Here is a 19,318-nt window from a genome sequence, read left to right on the forward strand (position 1 = left end):
TACATGAGTCTGGCTCATTATTTATGATGTTAATATTCATCGAGTCATACATTTGACAGTCAGATTGATTTAATCAACTGAGTCTCTTTTAAAAATATGTTAGAAGATACTTACAGAAAGCACATATTTGTAAAATCATCCAATATAAGACAAAAACACATTCAGAGAGAAACACTATGACTCTCAGATCCTTCACGACATGCTCACCATTTCCTAAGAATTACAATTAAAATACTACATATGAAAACAGAAACAAAATTAAGGCATTGGAAAACAAAAAGGTCAAGCAATGTTTAGTAATTGCACTGTAATTTGTTGTGTATATTTCCTAAAGACACAGTGTATTACAGTGTGTTAGATTAGATAACTCTGTGTGATTTGAAAATATTACAATCACTCACGTGCTTTCAGGATCAGTTCTGCTGTCAGTGAACCAGAGTTCAACAAAACAAGACCAACTGCTCCAAACATGAACATGATTTTATGACAAAGAGACACTAACACACACACACACACACACACACAACAAACAAATCAAATAGTTGCACTAATACATTAAACAATTGTTACCACTGAACACTATATTTGTATGTTAATTTGAGTAGATTTCTTTTCTATGTTCTACTATAGAATTGTATCTATATTATATTGCTTTAACAGAGTTAAGAGGGTTTTTTAATAAATATTGGGTAAATCATAAAGTGATTCATATTGTCAGCAGTCAGTAATTACATGTATTTGATCCTTGTTGGCTCGTCTCGGTCTGTTGTTGTTGTCTCTGTGCTTCTGAATGTTCTGCCTCTGTGTAAAAACAAAAATGAAATCACATTCAAAGGTCAAAAGAACAAATAACATGTTCAATTACTGATAATATGACACTATACTGTGCCTTCTACATCAAACATTAAGTGTAAAAAAATTAATTGTTGAAAAAATATGGTGAAAATATTTGAAGCATCAAGGCATAAATTTGGTTAGGATACATTTCAGAGTTTATCATTACATTTACGTGATATGATGACATTTCAGTAGCACTTCTTTTGGCCAACAAAGGTGACAGTGTGTGCAGTATAGAAAGTACAAAACACTGTCTGGGTAATTAAAATAAGAATTAATTATCAAAGAATTAAAGAATAATTACAAATGAGATCCATGTGTATATTCAGTTAATCCTCAGTCTTGCTCATGTGATAAAAATTTTTAAAAAAAAAATGTATGCTTGATAATAAACTTGCAGAAATTTGATTCATACATTTTGCTTTCATTATATTTTATATATAACTTGTAAAATGTATAACAGTTATCTAATTTCTGATTTTCATAACACCATAGTATGCTCTTTTATAATTACAGAGTGTGGTTATAAAGGACATGCATTATGATGGATATTACCAATAACATAATCTCGGTCTTCAAAGGCCACCATAATCCTCAGAACTTCAAGAAATACAACCATAAAGGTCCACTGCAAGTATTCTGTCAATTAAAAAGAATTTATTTATGTTCACCACAACATATTTAACTTTTCCATGATTCCCTTTATTAAAAATAAATAAATAAATTGATAACACTTTAGGGACCAGTTCTCACTATTAACTAGTTGCTTATTAGCATGAATATTACTAGCATATTGATCCCTTAATCCACCCCATACCTAAACTTACCAACTAACTATTAATAAGCAGCAAATTATGAGTTTATTGAGGCAACAGTCATAATTAATAGTTAGTTAATAGTGAGAATTGTTCCCCAAACTATAGTGTGACAAAAAAGGTAAGTAGCATACCTTTCTCTCTTCCAAATATGCATACATGAACATAGACCACTAGGATGATATATAATGTTATCACTAATTTCCAGAAGCTAGCTGTGGAAAAAACAAACCATCACAGTTCACATAATTCAACTAATCTCAGATTTGATAGCTGAATTGAACATTTGTAAATCACTGTTGAGCAAATGTTATCCAACAGCATAACATTCATAATCACAATTTTTTTACTTTTAATATTACTGAATTTAACTACACAGTCGCAATAACATGCACTTACTTCGCATACACATAAGCAGTATTGCCTGAACCACTGGCGCAGCTAGAAAAGCTAAAACAAGATTACAGGTCAATTTTCAATTCAAACAAGATAATAGTACATAATGTCCTGATTGCTCAAAAGACAACATACATGTTAGAATCAAATAAAGAGTCTATTTTCAGTTGCTTCATTCGTGTCATTAATGTAGTTTTTGTAAGTATTGCTCATTACTGTATTCATATTACTGTATTTAATAATCTAAGCGTGAAGGGAATTGTACTCAGGTGCAATTTACCTGGACTGGGAAGTCCAAATGAGGAAAACAGTAGGAAGAATTGTGCCAGAGACAGAAAATATAACCAGACCCACTTCACATGCATCCTAATAAAACCTTAAAAATAATAATAAAAAATGAACGGATGCTCATCACATCTTTATTGTGAATTTAAGTTAAGTCTGTAAAACCTAAAATGTTGCTACCATATTTTTTACGGTGAAATTCTGGCAACCACAGCTGCCTGTCACAGATTTTTTTTTTTTTACAGTGCATGTAAACTATATGCTCACTCCCTTTCCTTAACTTTTCTTCTCTTTGCTGTTCCTCTTTTTCCTGCACTCTCTTTTTTTCTCAGCCTTCTGGAGCTTTTGTTTTTTTACTCAGCCTGACACTTATATATAAGCTATACCAACTTGTGAAAACAAATAATTCAAAAACTCTTACCTCTACTCAAAATGAAAGAGAACAGCACAACACATCCATAGAACATTCCAAAAATTATGTGCCATGCAGAGTTCTTATTTGCAGCCTTTATCCAGGCATCTATCAAAAACACTGCCAGAAGAACAGATCAAAATTAGATGCAAAAAAAGTAAATAAATAAATAAAAATATATAAAAATGACAAGTGTAACTGCAAGAAAATGATAGACCTTAAGAATGAGTGAATTGTGCAATATTTGTCGTTTTGATTAAATAAGGCTGTTCTAATGTATGTGGAGATGTATGTGTGCAAAAGTACCTAATCTTATTTCAGAATGATGAATTTTCCCCCCCATATTTTAAATTCTCACCCCCATTGTTATTATTAAAGCACATTAAAAGGTATGAAAGGCAGGTTGTGCCCATTTTATATGAAGTAATGAAAAGCAGATTAACATTTCCTTATTGAAAAATGTCCCCAAATTATGTGTCAAAAGTAAAAACAGAAGTGATTTGATTATTATTTTAAATGTTCACAATAGCAATGCAAAAAAAAAAACCTGCCAATATTAAAAAAGTATGTGAAAAATAAATACATTTTTATTTCCTTCTCAATGCTAAAGCAATAACCATGACACAAATAAAAAATCAAAGTCCTACGTAAAAACGTGTTATTATGGGCTCTAAAATGTGCTGCTCATGCAGTATGTTTGAATCCTGTGTAAACAACTAATATTTGTCAACATTAATTATAGTTCCAGTCCAACTTTCACATAGCCCATTTATTTATTCTTGTAGCTCAAACTGTAGAGTATGGCTAGCAATGCTGATGTCAAGTTTGATTCCCACGGAAAGCATAAACTGATCAAATGTACACCTCACATAATGAAATGTAAGTCACTTTTGATAAAAGCATCTGCTAAATGCATGAATGTAAATGCTTTCTGTTGTGCACCTCCTCAGACTCTCTACCTCTTTTAAACAGTGAGGCCCACCTACCGATTATCATAGAAGTTACATACTGGATGGCTTTGAAAATGAAATTGTAAAATAAAGAAAACAGAAAATGAAATGGAAACTAAACTTTACATTTTAATTTAAATATTTGCTATTTCAATTTAATATTGACAGTCTAGCCCCAATATTGTTGTGAAAATTATTTGTCAATTAATTTTAAAAAAATTAGATGGTTTATGTTTTTTTTTTCTGGTCATTTTATCATTTCAACCTGGCAGTCTGCCTTTCAGGCGTTATAATCAATCAGTCTATCTATCTATCTATCTATCTATCTATAATGGAGTAATGCGGAATAAATGCCCTACAAGCAGACAGATATCATTTAAATTTGTGAAATGCTTTTAATTGCTTTTAATGTGAGAATAATGTCCATGACTTCTGCTGTGCAAAATTCGGATTTACCCACCTGAATAAACAACGACTGTGAAAACAGCTAATTCTCTTTTTCTACTTGAAAACTTGATCCATGTTTTAAGGTTGTCTGTAAGCACACAACATTACATCCAATTAATATTTTATTATAAAGCTCAACAATGTTTGTTAGTTCTGTCCTGCTTGAGTAAATTGTATCCCCCTCTGTTGGCAAACAGACAAATTTGAAATATTCTTATTCCCAAAATATCAAATATTAAAGCATGGTCGCGAGTCAACCTGAATTCCTCGATTTTAAAAATGTGTTGTCTCCATGTGTTCAGCTTGAGTTAGGCTTAGAACTCTTAGCCACATTTCAATATTTTACATCATGTATTTAACTAACAGCATTAATCTCTTAAAATATGTCAAGTGTTAAAATGTCATCATCAACATATTTCTCATTGAAAAAAATAAAATATTTAGATTGTAAACATACCTTGAAGATAATTTAAATAAGACAAAGCCCAAATCAACATTAAAGACCTCAGAATATTAAGAGCACAGCAAGTGATGGTCTCAATCAGAAGTTATGGAACAGAATATTAAATGATGGGTATTAGATGACATGAGACAAAAAACTTTTCTCATCATGAAACATTAGCACTACATTACAACACTTAGAAAATCTGACATATTCTTAATATTGTTCTGTACATAATTACAATATCTAAGACGCTAAACTACTGTACTGCACTCACCTTCAGTAAGACCCCAGAAGATAAAGGCAAAGAACATACAGATGTTTGGATAAAAGACCAGAGAATGCTGAAGATTCCTGATTGTTCTGCTGGTGACTGGAAGATGTAAAACAATCCACTTGAGACACTTACAGATACACATACAGAGTTAAGTACCACAGGTGAGAACAATTCTCTTCCAAACACACCAGTGTTATTTGATCTGCAGTAGATCAGACAGCAGAGCAGAAGCACAGCTCCAAATCCAGCAGCAAAACAGAAAAATAACACAGCTATGTGCCAAGAAGAGAAACCTGTGAAACACAAACATCAGGTATAACATTTACATCTGCACTGAATCAATTTGATAATTAGTCATCGTTTCCTACCGGGGAATAATTATGAAAAAATTACATATTATATATATATATATTATTTGGGTTTTTTTTCTGGTGAAAGAAATACATAAATGAAAAAGAAAGCCAAAATATTAAATAGGATGAATATTTACGGAGTAATCCAATATTTTGTAGAGGGGGTCAAAATGACAATTTTATCCTGAGATTCTGAGCCCAATTACAGGAGATTAAAAATGACTTCAGAAAGATTGCAGCATCATTATGTTACTTTTACACAGAGATTAGTAGATCTGTTAGTAAAATGTTGACTTTAGCAATCGTTGTTAGATTATATGCCAATGGTTAAACTAAATGTTAGCAAAATCAAACTGTCATGGTTATGTTCTGTTTCTGTTCTGGTTCTGCCTCCACATTTCCCCGAGTCCCCTCGTCTATTAGTTTCCATGGTTTTTGATTAATTTGCTCGTTAGTCATTATTAACTCCCTTCACCTGTTTTCCCCTCGTCAGCTGCCCTACTTAAAGTCTTCCTTCTGTTCAGTAGTTTGTCAGTGATTGTTTGATGTTTCATGTTGGATGTTATGACTACCCTGAGCTGTTTCCTTGCCTGAGTTTATGTGCAATATAATATTAGAGATTTTCGTTGTGGATTATCCTGTCTTCTGCGCCTTCCTCAGAGAGACCATAACAAACATTTGAGCAGGAGGAATTTGGTTGAATTGACCCTATTTAAACTGTACAAAAAGGGTAGATGCTTTTTGCAAGAGTATAAACAAATACAGTAGCATCTTGCAAATAAACTGTGTAAATAAATAGTGATAGATGTTTTTCACACAAACTATCAATGGAATATTCTATTTATATTGCAGCTAAATAGCCTATATCTGAGCAATGGTGTAATAATAGCCAATGACAAGAAGGTTAGACAGAGCTATAATAAAATCTTGATCATGAAAATTTGAGTTTTTGTCCACTGTTTTTCCTTTTTGTTGTTTCTTGTTAAATGAAGATTGGTGTTGTGGGCTATGTTTTGCTAAAATATAGACGCTTTTATTCAAAGTGACTTTTTACAAGTGAGCTTGTCTTTTTACAACACAATATTCATCACAATCTCGTCAAAATTTGTGTAGCCTAATGTTGTGTTATTTTATTTCTATTCATTTTAGTGTAACAATTATTTAGACACGCAGCAAAAACAATGTACATAACTACTATAAAATGTACGACATATATGTTTTTAAACATATAGACATTTCGTGGCATTATTTTACTCAAAATTCTGTCAGATATTTAATGGAACCTTGGAGGTACATTTTACTAGTTTTTCTTGATTGTTTTTGCCAGGAATGTCTGAAATAAGGTCTAAATCACATCAGCTTTGCAGTGTAATTCATAATTTGCATGATTTATCATTGATTTCATGCTGCTCTTGATTCAATGCATCAGACCCCTCGGCATATGGAAAGCTGTCATCTCTCACGACTCTAGGTCCACAGACACATGTCAGTACCCTTTACTTAGATCGATGGTATTGATAAGCTTAGCATTACCGAGTTTTTCCATTAAATCCTCACAAGGCATAAGATATAAATCAAATGCTTTTTATGCTTTTTTGGCACGAATACCACTGGATTATACAATTCTCTCCTGTCCTACTTCTTATCAGTGGACCTACAGTGCCCATTCCCAGCCACTGAATGGGAACGGTTGGCTATTTGCACTTAGTATAGAGACTTCCTTATTTTTTGCTATGTTTTTCGACTCACCCAGTTGCTCCAGTTCTGCAGTTGCATTGGCTGAAAGTCCTCCAGAAAACACTAAACACATGTAAACTCCTTTATCCTCAGTTCTGACACTCTTCAGTCTGAGAGAGAAGTTTCCTTTGGGGATCTCAGCAGTGAAGAACTCAACTCTGTCTCTCTATTGCCCATCTGATGAATCTGGTAAAGTCTCATTGTTTTGGAAGAGCAGAACCAGAATATCTCCATCTGTCCTTAGCCATGAAACCTCAATGTGTTCAGGTTTGATGTGAGAGTCTACAGAACAGTTCAGAGTGACGTCCTCACCACAGACGCAGATACAGACTCACCTGATCCTGATACTAGCAAATGCTCTGAAATAATAACATAGAATAAAACTGAAGTTTTCCCCTCGTCAGCTGCCCTACTTAAAGTCTTCCTTCTGTTCAGTAGTTTGTCAGTGATTGTTTGATGTTTCATGTTGGATGTTATGACTACCCTGAGCTGTTTCCTTGCCTGAGTTTATGTGCAATATAATATTAGAGATTTTCGTTGTGGATTATCCTGTCTTCTGCGCCTTCCTCAGAGAGACCATAACAAACATTTGAGCAGGAGGAATTTGGTTGAATTGACCCTATTTAAACTGTACAAAAAGGGTAGATGCTTTTTGCAAGAGTATAAACAAATACAGTAGCATCTTGCAAATAAACTGTGTAAATAAATAGTGATAGATGTTTTTCACACAAACTATCAATGGAATATTCTATTTATATTGCAGCTAAATAGCCTATATCTGAGCAATGGTGTAATAATAGCCAATGACAAGAAGGTTAGACAGAGCTATAATAAAATCTTGATCATGAAAATTTGAGTTTTTGTCCACTGTTTTTCCTTTTTGTTGTTTCTTGTTAAATGAAGATTGGTGTTGTGGGCTATGTTTTGCTAAAATATAGACGCTTTTATTCAAAGTGACTTTTTACAAGTGAGCTTGTCTTTTTACAACACAATATTCATCACAATCTCGTCAAAATTTGTGTAGCCTAATGTTGTGTTATTTTATTTCTATTCATTTTAGTGTAACAATTATTTAGACACGCAGCAAAAACAATGTACATAACTACTATAAAATGTACGACATATATGTTTTTAAACATATAGACATTTCGTGGCATTATTTTACTCAAAATTCTGTCAGATATTTAATGGAACCTTGGAGGTACATTTTACTAGTTTTTCTTGATTGTTTTTGCCAGGAATGTCTGAAATAAGGTCTAAATCACATCAGCTTTGCAGTGTAATTCATAATTTGCATGATTTATCATTGATTTCATGCTGCTCTTGATTCAATGCATCAGACCCCTCGGCATATGGAAAGCTGTCATCTCTCACGACTCTAGGTCCACAGACACATGTCAGTACCCTTTACTTAGATCGATGGTATTGATAAGCTTAGCATTACCGAGTTTTTCCATTAAATCCTCACAAGGCATAAGATATAAATCAAATGCTTTTTATGCTTTTTTGGCACGAATACCACTGGATTATACAATTCTCTCCTGTCCTACTTCTTATCAGTGGACCTACAGTGCCCATTCCCAGCCACTGAATGGGAACGGTTGGCTATTTGCACTTAGTATAGAGACTTCCTTATTTTTTGCTATGTTTTTCGACTCACCCAGTTGCTCCAGTTCTGCAGTTGCATTGGCTGAAAGTCCTCCAGAAAACACTAAACACATGTAAACTCCTTTATCCTCAGTTCTGACACTCTTCAGTCTGAGAGAGAAGTTTCCTTTGGGGATCTCAGCAGTGAAGAACTCAACTCTGTCTCTCTATTGCCCATCTGATGAATCTGGTAAAGTCTCATTGTTTTGGAAGAGCAGAACCAGAATATCTCCATCTGTCCTTAGCCATGAAACCTCAATGTGTTCAGGTTTGATGTGAGAGTCTACAGAACAGTTCAGAGTGACGTCCTCACCACAGACGCAGATACAGACTCACCTGATCCTGATACTAGCAAATGCTCTGAAATAATAACATAGAATAAAACTGAAGTAGGAGCTTAAAATATTTTCATGATTAACAAAATTAGGTTTTTACTCACCAGCATCTTTTATTTGAACCACCGTTTCACCAGAATCCTGCTGACTGTAAACTCTACATGTGTATCGTCCCTCATCTTCAGCTCTCAGATTGTCCAGACGGAGAGAGAAGTTTCCATGTTGAATCTGATCAGTAAAGAAATGAGCTCTATCATAATAATCCTGCTGCTGGGCCTCTGGTCGACTCTTGCCATCCAGAAACAGATGAACCAGAGTCTCTGAGTCTGTTCTTCTCCATTCCACCTCCAGACCTTCCATTAGTAAGAGTTCATCAACATAACAGGGCAAAACCACTGAAGATCCCAGAGGAGAAACCACAGGACCAGAGGGCCCGTGCACAATGAAGCCTATGAATACACAATCTGATTAATGTATAAAATGAGGAAGAAAAACGCAAATGCTACTTTCAAGTACATTGATAATAGGCTACGTACCATCAGCGAATAGCAGAAGTACACACATAAAAATACACCCAGTTACCATTATGTATAAAAATTTGATAACTATAATAATTTATGTAAAAGAGCTTTTTATCAGCAGGTTTTCATACGAGAATAGCCTTCACGTCTGAAGACGTCCTTGTAGTTTCGCTTTTTTAATCAGAAATTCCCACAACAAAATCTTCTGCCAGCCCAACATCGCACTGTTGGCTAAACACACATAAAATCAATTGCACAAACATACAAACGTTGACTTACAGTGCGTGTTTCATGTAGCCTATTAGAATTTCATAAGTGAGTGCCACGAAGACGCGCTGTAGCCTATCACACGAACAGGTTTGGATCATTTTAATCTCATTGTTTGTTTCTTTCATGGTATAGAATAGACAACCAAATAAACACAGAAGAAGCATAATAAAATACTAGCTCTAAAATCTATTTATCAATGAAATACTGCCTATCTACCATACGTAATAATATATATTCATGCAAAAAGGGATTGGAATGACCTTTTCAAACACCTGGTGTGTTAATTGTACATAATATTAGACACTCAAAATACTATAGAATAACTATGATCAAAGTTTGCAGTGCAGTTACGCACACTAATGTCAGTATATTTTTTATGCTTGCACTGAATCCAACTTGCTCACATCAAGATGAGGAGACGGGATATATCAGAATCCACAGAAGAAACAAGCTGTGCAAATGTCAAATTCGATAGTTTCGTCATACCGAGAAATGGTATGGTGGCACTCCTACTTCTCCTGCTGTTTCCTTGTTTGCATGATTGTTTTGTGTCTGTTTCTCTCATAAAAGTTATGCACGTTTCAAATAAAAAGTCATTTAAACTGGCCTACTAAAGTGCAGCCACCATATCTCAGATATCGACGTATTTTTTCTTAACCACTAGATGGCACAAACCCATCCAATTAGTTCCCTTTCATGGGAACTTCGAACTGCGTCCTCTAGGGGTCGCTATGGGGGGGACGCCTCGTCGTGACCCGTGTCTGAAGCATACATTGAAAAAACACCAACTCGTTGGCCGGCGACAGCCATGACGTCACTACCGGTGCGACTATAGTATAAACAGGCGCCGGGAGCACACATCATTCTCTTCTTCGTCTTCATTGACTGTTTTGTTTGAAGTGTGCAAAAAAAAACAAAAAAACAATTCTGTGGTAAGAGCGATCTCTATTCATCTCATTATGACGAGCACTAGCAAAGTGTTTAAGGATGTGTGCATCCGTGTTGACGTTGTTTAACATCTGATGACACACACGATCTATGCGTTATTTGTTTGGGCGAAGAGCACGCACGCGATGCCTCCGAGGGGGCAATCGGCGTGCACTGCGAGACACGGGTCACGACGAGGCGTCCCCCTCATAGCGACCCCTAGAGGACGCAGTGTCTCGTTCCCTACTCAGGGAACCATGGTTACATAAGTAACCTGAGACGTTATATACTTACAATAATTGTGTAAGTAAAACAATATAAATGCAAACAGAGCAAAAAAAAAGAAAAAAAAGAAAAGCGTTTTCAGTTTTTGAACATTTTGAGTCCCCCTCCCTTGCCTCACAGTGTTCCGGTGGGAGAGAGCAAAGTTCTTCAGTAGTTACAGTTCAGGTCAAAATTTGACATACACTCTGCAGTATCTGCAAAATGTTAGGCCTAATTATTTCACCAAGATAGGAGGGATCATACAAAATACATGTTGTTTTTTATTTAGTATTGACCTGAATAAGATATTTCACATAAAAGACGTTTACATATAGTCCACAAGAGAAAATAGTAGTTGAATTTATAAAATGACCCCGTTCAAAAGTTTACATATGCTTGATTCTTAATACTGTGTTGTTACCTGGATGATCCACAGCTGTTTTTTTTTTTTTGTGATACTTTTCACACTTTTCAGGTATTTATTTGTAAAAAAAATGTGGACACCATTTATCATTTTCTTTCCAATTCACAATTATGTGTCACTTTGTGATAGTCCATCACATAAAATCCCAATAAAATACATTTTTGTTTGTGGTTGTAATGTGACAAAATGTGGAAAAGTTCAGTGGGTATGAATAATTTTGCAAGGCACTGCTGTACATAAGAGCTGTACCTCTGTTTATGAAAAAAAAAAAAAATTTTTATTTATCAGAATTATTAGAAGAAACCTAATACTGCCACAAAAATACAGCATGTTTTACTTTTGAAATGAGTTGGCAACCAATACAAAACTATTCAAGTTATTTGTAACAGAATGTCACCAGACCGTCAGCTTTACAATTTAGTTTTCAGTCTCAGTTTGTTGTTTTGTTTACTCCAGAGGAACTCCTCTTTTGCAGACAGATAGAGCAGTCAGAGTACAGGATAAATATAGATGAGTCGGTTTCTCATATCTGTGTCTGTGAAACATCAGGATCAGTCAGATTCTCCATTTCATGATTCTGTGTTCTGTTAAAAACAAGACATTGCTATTTGGCAACTACACATCTTTACTACACGCAACGATCAAACCTTATATTGATGATCATCATTACCCTGACATTTATTAAAAATCTGAACTTACCCAGATGTAACAATCCTCCCTATGTGACAGCAGAGATAAGAGAGACTAAGTTGTTTAAAAATGTTAATAACTGATTTAGCAAAATTAGAATTACTGTATAAAAGGCCAAACGTAAATAACGCTGGCTCCCCCTACTGGACACGTTTAATTTGATGCAGTTATATGTTTTACCAGAGTTTAACCTCCTTCATTTCAATCACTGAATCTGTTGCAAATCAGCATTATAGATATTTGCAAATATATCAGTGACTCAACAGCTCATTTCAGGCAAATACAATACTGGGCTAATACTAATATATCATGATTCAAATTATATATATATATATATATATATATAAAATGTATCATGATATATTAAACAAGCAAACAATCAAATAGTTGCTTTAATTATGCAGATCTCTTTTCTATGCAATACTGTCAAATTTGCTTTATGCCAAATAGCATAAATACAATTACAAGTAAATCATGGGAAAAAATGATTTGGATTTGTATTAGGATTTAGCAGATAGTAATTACATGCATTTGATACTTGTTGGCTTGCCTCAGTCTGTTGTCTTCGTCTCTCGACTACTGAACATTCTGCCTCTGTTAAAACACAAACGACACAGACTACATTTGTATGGTAAAGTTAGCTTTAGTTTTGTAAATTGGTTGTGTACTCCTACTTCAATGAACACAAATGTGCTTTTATGACAGATTGTTTATGTGGTATATCTATGTATTAATTAACCAATAATATAACTATTTATGCATTATAATTACAAACAGCATAGTGTTAGTGGTTTATTTTTTTATTTGCATATGTAAGACATACCAAATACTTTCTACTTCTTAGCACCATATTTGTATGCTTTTTTATAATTACAGTATGGGGTAATAAAGGGCATAGCAAACATTTAAGTCAGTGATGGATAATACCTTGCACATTTTCTTTAAAGACCACTATCATCTTCAGAATTTCTATAAATAAAATGACGCAGGTCCATTCCAAGTACTCTGTTAATTAAAATCAAGAAATTTTTATCAGCTCAACATGTCTTACAAAAACAAAAAAATGTTATGTGGACTCTAAAGATATGTCAAATTATTAGCTATTATGTGGGATACCACTTATCACTAAGTAGAAAAATGTCCTGTTGGATCTAGAAAATATACATTAATCGTTGTCCCAGGCCAAGATAATAATAATAACAACAACAACAACAATTAGTCCTTACATCAGGGGGCTGCTTCATAAAACAAGTTTACCAAATAAGCCAGGGTTATTTCAGTTAGTCTGACTTATTTTGAACCAAATCAACTGACAAGAAGTCAGACTAACTGAAATAAACCTAGCTTATTTGGTAAACTTGTCCCACAACAAATCTATTTAAAAAATATTTTTCTTTACAACTTTATATATGTTTTTTTTTTTAATGACTAAAAGGAAAGGCAACATATACCTCTCTCTCTTGCCAATATGGCTAGAAGAAAATAAATCAATAGAATGATATCCAGGAGTGTTATTGTTATTATCCACAATAATGTTATTCATCTATGGCGGAGAACTGTGAATGTAAAGATGGTCATCAGCATTTATTAAAATTTCACATGTCACATACTAAAACTGATCTCAGGTCTGATACAAATCAATTTAGAGTCGGCATGAAATCAAAATTGATCTAATTAATGTTCTTAAAGGGATAGTTCAAACAAAAATGAAAATTACCCCATGATGCTCTTCCAATCTTTATAATGGCGCTGGGTAGTGGTCCAGAGTTTTAAGCAAAATAAAGTGCGTCCATCCACTGGGGTGTGAATAAAGGTCTCTCGATGCATTTGGGTAATACAAATATGCATATTTTTCCGCTAACTGTCTTACTCGCGTTCACGAGAGAGTGACGTCCAGCAGATAATGCTGGACGTAGGCAAACACGGTGACAAACGTGTAAAGTGACGAATGTGGAAGCGCAGAGGAGAGAGCAAAACAAAACATGAATTAGAAGTACAAAATGAGGATTTGTAAAGAAAAATGTCGGAGGATTTTCGATATGAGCCAAGAGAGACGGGTTTTCCTTTGCTGTAAACAAAACTTGGTTTTCGAGAGACTAGCATATTCTCACCGGAGCTTACGGTACGCCTACGTCCTACATCATCCGCTGGAACGCCACTCTCTCGTGTACTCGCGTATGCCAGTTATCGGAGGAGATTATGAGATTATGGTTTATGATGGATAGACGCACTTTATTGGGCTTCAAAATCTGTACCACCATTCACTGCCATTATAAATCTCGGAAGAGCCAGTAAATTTTTTAATATAACTCTGATTGTATTCGTCTGAAAGAGGAAAGTCATAAACACTTAGGATGGTTTGAGGGTGAGTAAATCAAGGGGTAATTTTCATATTTGGGTGAGCTTTCCCTTTAAGGCGCGTTTTTGGTCTTATTGTGCTCAATTTATTCTTGTGTTTCTTTGTGGAATTAAATTTTTTTATTTTTTTTATTATTATTCTGGTAAACACTGCTCACTTTTCAGAATACAATCAACAACCAGTGGATAAAATAAAGTCACATCCAGTTTTTCTTTTTCTTAGTAGTTTCAATCAAATACATCAGAGTTTGTTTGTAAATTGGACAGCAACTTCTGTTTCATATCGACTTAAGTAAACATTATACAGGTTGTATTTCTATTCATAAAATCCTCACAAATGTATGCATACAGGAACATTATGTGATTTACTCTTTCCACACCTATACAAATACAAGAATAAGAATTTAGCATGTACTTACATTTGAATTCTGCTTGCAGACGAGGTAAAAGTGGTATAGAGATAAGCAGTAGTGGCTGAACAACTACCACAACAAAAATTTCTAAAATAAGAGAATAACAGCCCATTATTTTCCCATTCAAACAAATCAACAGTCAATAATGTGTCATTAAAACGCATTAAAATTGCTCAGAAGTTCTTAAACATAAATGTTCAATCACTGAAAAGACAGTCTAGAAGTGGTTTTCTTGTGGAATACTTAATGACTTAAGTACATTTATGTAAAAGTATCATTCTACAAGTTCTACATCAAGGTGTGACACTGGCTGAACTGTATTTTATTGTTATTTTTTACACAGAATAAAAACCTATGTAAGTGGCATTTTTACCACTTTTTGCATGTCAGTTTCATAAATTATGAAGGGATCAGAATTCAGGTGTTACCTTCAGAGGGAATAAATAAGATGATGAACTGGAACAGTTGACAATCAGACAGGATAGAAATAATCAAACAAAATATAAAGAGCTTGTATCTGCAACCTAACCAAAAAGGAGAGAGAAGAAAGGCAAGCATTAATGGTATGTATACAAATACAGTCAATCACAGTGGGGGATGACTGTGGTCTGCTGATTACACAAGATAAATGTCTCAGTTTTGGCTTAGTCACATGATGTTACATGATGACATGATATTCCTGTAGTTGGTCTAAGTAGTAACAGACTGTGGTAACAGTCAAGAAATATATTTCAGATTTATTTTCCCCTTTTGTTTTCATGTGCTTTATCAACTCATTAACACATAGTTTATATTAAACTACATTTTTCTAGAATTAATAGTACTTTGCAAAAAATTGTTCACACTGAGTTTGGTTGCATGGGAAGCCCTGCTTGGCCGCTCTTGACTGGGACGCCTTGAGACATCAACTAAAAAACAAACATACCAAACACAGTTAGGCCTAAAAGGAAACTTTTTGCATCTTCTGTATGTATTTGATTATAATTTTTGGTAATTGTAGAATTTAAAAATGTATTTGAACAAAACCACTGGTAATAAACTTATCAACCTAATAAATCTGTGCTCGTATATACTTATCCTACCATTTAGCTTCAACAATGTATACAGAATCAGATCATACAGACTCTTACCTATACTCAAGATGAGACAATTCAGCACAACAATTCCAAATAATACTGCAGAAAACATGCGAGGTTTGGTGTCTGTATCATGTGCTCTCTTTCTCCAGCCATAGGTAAAAAGAACTATAGAAATAGATCAAAAAATAAAAAAATAAATGTCACACAAGATAGATGATGTCCTGAGCAAGAACAGCATAAAGATGTGATGAACTGAACAGTGCGTGTCAAACAAAGTTTTACTGAATTCAATCTCACACAGTTGCATTCCCAAACATCAGGCATCCGAATTAACATGACAGTGTTTGTTATTGTGTAGTTTATTGTGAAAGGTAATTTATTACTAAAAGTAATTTATTGTGAAAGGAAAAAAGAGCCACAAGCTTCCCCGGTTGCAGCAACCTTAATTACTGATATCTTGTGCCAGTTTCCCAGGAAGTGATGATTTTTTTCTTCAACACGGGATGGAAATGGTGCTTTATTTGCAAATGTTTTATGCAATATTCTAATTCAATATTCTAAGTAGGGAAACATAAAACAAAACATTTGTGCACAAGTAAAGGAAACATAGCTACTGCTAATGTCAAAATAATGAACATGGCCTCTGTTACGTGAAATTTGAATTTTCCTACCTGAATAAACAACGACCGTAAAAACAGCAAATTCTCTTGTTATTCTGAAAAACCTGATCCATGATTTAAGGTTGCCTGTAGACAGAAAGAGTTGAAAACATCAAATTAATATTTTGTAAAGCACTAATGCACTGCCATGGAACTGTATTATTTGCTAGTTATTTCCTGATTGACTAAATTATGGAGAACAGCATTTTTTTACTCGCAAAGTGAAACACCGAAGCATGGCTGTGCATCACCCTGCAGAAGCCAAATACCTCAGATACTGTATAACTAGGTTCCCTTTCAGTCGGTCACTCTCGACGTCACGTCGGTGACCGACGAATTGGGATCTTGCTTAGAGAGACCAATCCACTTCGAGTGTAAACTAGAGCCAATCAACATTGGCATGCGATGATTGCATCTAGCTGCCGCTGATCATAGCGTGAGAATTAAAAGGCAACCGGTGCAATGCACACCAGCTTTTCACTTCGGAGCCGAGCGATAACATCGTTCTGCTCCTACCAATATCTTTGTTTGTGACGAGTTCAACGCGCTCTAGGGAGCTTTTTGTGTTGGCGGACGGCACTTCAGCGGTGGTCGTTCCTGTGTCGATTGGGTTGCGCACTTCAGGCTGCACTACCCCATGTCGTGCTGCAAGCGGCCATTTCCCCTGTGCGTCTCAACACGTAAAAGAGCATTTCCCTGAAAGAGCCTATTTCTCTAAAAAAGAGCTTACATGGGTGCGTCTTTGTAAAGACGACAGATCGTCTTTTTAAAGATGCCGTTCACCCGTGCGTTTCTGGATGCGGTCACAGTCATTAATGCCTTACGTGTCTGGGCATTAAACACGCTGAGGCATTCATGGATCTCGGAGCTGCGGACAAGGCTCCATTTCCTCCGGGGGGGCGGAGCTCCATTGCCTCTGCCGCGATCTAGTGTCCGTCCTGGTGGCAGCCAAGCGAGGGCTACTTCGGGCAGTAGCATGGGCGGTCTGAGGGTTACAGTGGTGGCAAACCCCTCAGGGAACAAACCCTCGGGGGGCAAAGGCACTGAAGGACCTGCACGAGGGTGGTCATGATCCGGATGATCTAAAGGAGCTCCGAACCGCAACTGACCTCGTGCTCCGAGCGACGAAGGTCACTGCAATTTCTATGGGTCGTGCGCTGTCCACGCTTGTGGTCCAGGAGTGCCATCTCTGCCTGTGTCTGGCAGACATGAGGGACGCCGATATTGTGTGGTTCCTCAATGCCCCCGTGTCTCAGACCGGCCTCTTCGGCGATGCAGTCGAGAGCTTTTCCCAGCAGTTCTCGGGTGCACAGGCGCATACTGAGGCGATTCGTCACATCCTGCCCCGGCGGGCAGCTGCTGCCTCCACACGTTCGCCGGCTGCAGTGCCTCAGCCTGCTTGTTGCCGAGGGTGTCCCCCTGCATTCGCGCCAGCTCCCGCACCGCAGCCGCCTCCAACCGAGCAGTGCCGTGGAGCCGGTCGGAGGGCGGCCACCCCACCCATCCAGGCCCCTGCCAAACCTGGTGGTAAGCGGAAGAGTAAGAGGCCCGGAGACGGGCGACCCAGAGATGGAGGGAGCTGCTCTTCGGGAGATGGTGAACACATCACACTCACCCCCCGGAGGAGGGCCAGGTGGAGAATCTTTTGTTTTGTTTGTCCCGATGCTGAACTCACGGTTAGTGGTACCCAAAACCTAGGCAAAGGAGCAGTTTCCTCTATCTCTGGGTCTCAAGAGGGGATGGAGAGTCGTGGACAGGCCAGTCCTGTATCACACTCATCCTCCTCTGTCACCAGCGGGCAGCAGTGGGTGGTCTGAGAGCACTATCAAAGGCTCTACTCATGCACCCTCTGCCAAACCGTGGAACCAGGTAAGTGTTGCACCGCACACTCAGACCCCTCTTCGGTCCGCCCACGAGCCATCTGAGTTGGGTCCCTGCGTTGCACCTGGCTGCCCCACTGCGGGTAAGTTGGTGGATCTGCTGGTCCCGCTTGCACGGTATCGGGGTGCCTAGCTAGCCCTACCCAGCCCGTCTCGCTGGCTTCTGAGGACCATCAGCCTCGGCTATGCGATTCAGTTCGCTCGGCGTCCCCCCAAGTTCAGTGGCATCTGCTTCACGGCAGTGAAGACGGCCGATGCTCCTGTCTTGCGTGCGGAGTAGGGGTTGCACAGACTAATCGACTAATCGACTAGTCGACTTCAATGCTCTGCCATGACGCTTTAAGCTTGACGTCGACTAGTCGCTGGTCCTATAGAGGGCGCAACAGGATAAGAAATCCTTGAAGGACTTTCACGTTTTGCACGTGCGCGAACTGAGTTTTGTGGAGAAAATGTTTGTCTCGCAAAGAAGAAAGTATTTAGAGCGCACGAAAATCAATTTTGCATTTAAAATAAGTTTTTGGATTTGTGCAGACCTTCTCTTTTGCGCGTGCAGTGTTTCACTAGCTTGTTCTCTTGATGCCCGCCCTCAGTGCTCTCTAAATACCAACGGCTCGCTTGCTCAACACAACCCAACGTTACAATATGCCATAATTCCAGCCAATCAGAGACGAGGCTGCTAAATTCTGGTTGGCTGCCTTGACAACCAATCACAACATTCCTTGCATTACCTCGACAGCAGAAGAGGAAAAATACAGTGCATGCATAATTATTATGCAAGTTGATATTCTGATTATATTTTTTTCCAAGCACATTTTACCAATAATTATAACTACTATTAATCTTGTATTTAATCACTTATAATCTATATATTATTGTTCATGAAGGCTGGAAGTGAAAAAC

At 36.7% G+C, this 19,318-nt stretch overlaps 1 pseudogene; it reads right to left on the reverse strand.

Moving 5' to 3' along the window:
* The window catches only part of LOC107673209 (uncharacterized), a 28,170-nt pseudogene continuing 8,852 nt past the window's right edge, over window positions 1–19,318 (reverse strand).

This window comes from Sinocyclocheilus anshuiensis, unplaced genomic scaffold (genome assembly GCF_001515605.1).
Source record: "Sinocyclocheilus anshuiensis isolate Anshui unplaced genomic scaffold, SAMN03320099.WGS_v1.1 scaffold724, whole genome shotgun sequence".
Lineage (NCBI taxonomy): Eukaryota > Metazoa > Chordata > Actinopteri > Cypriniformes > Cyprinidae > Sinocyclocheilus > Sinocyclocheilus anshuiensis.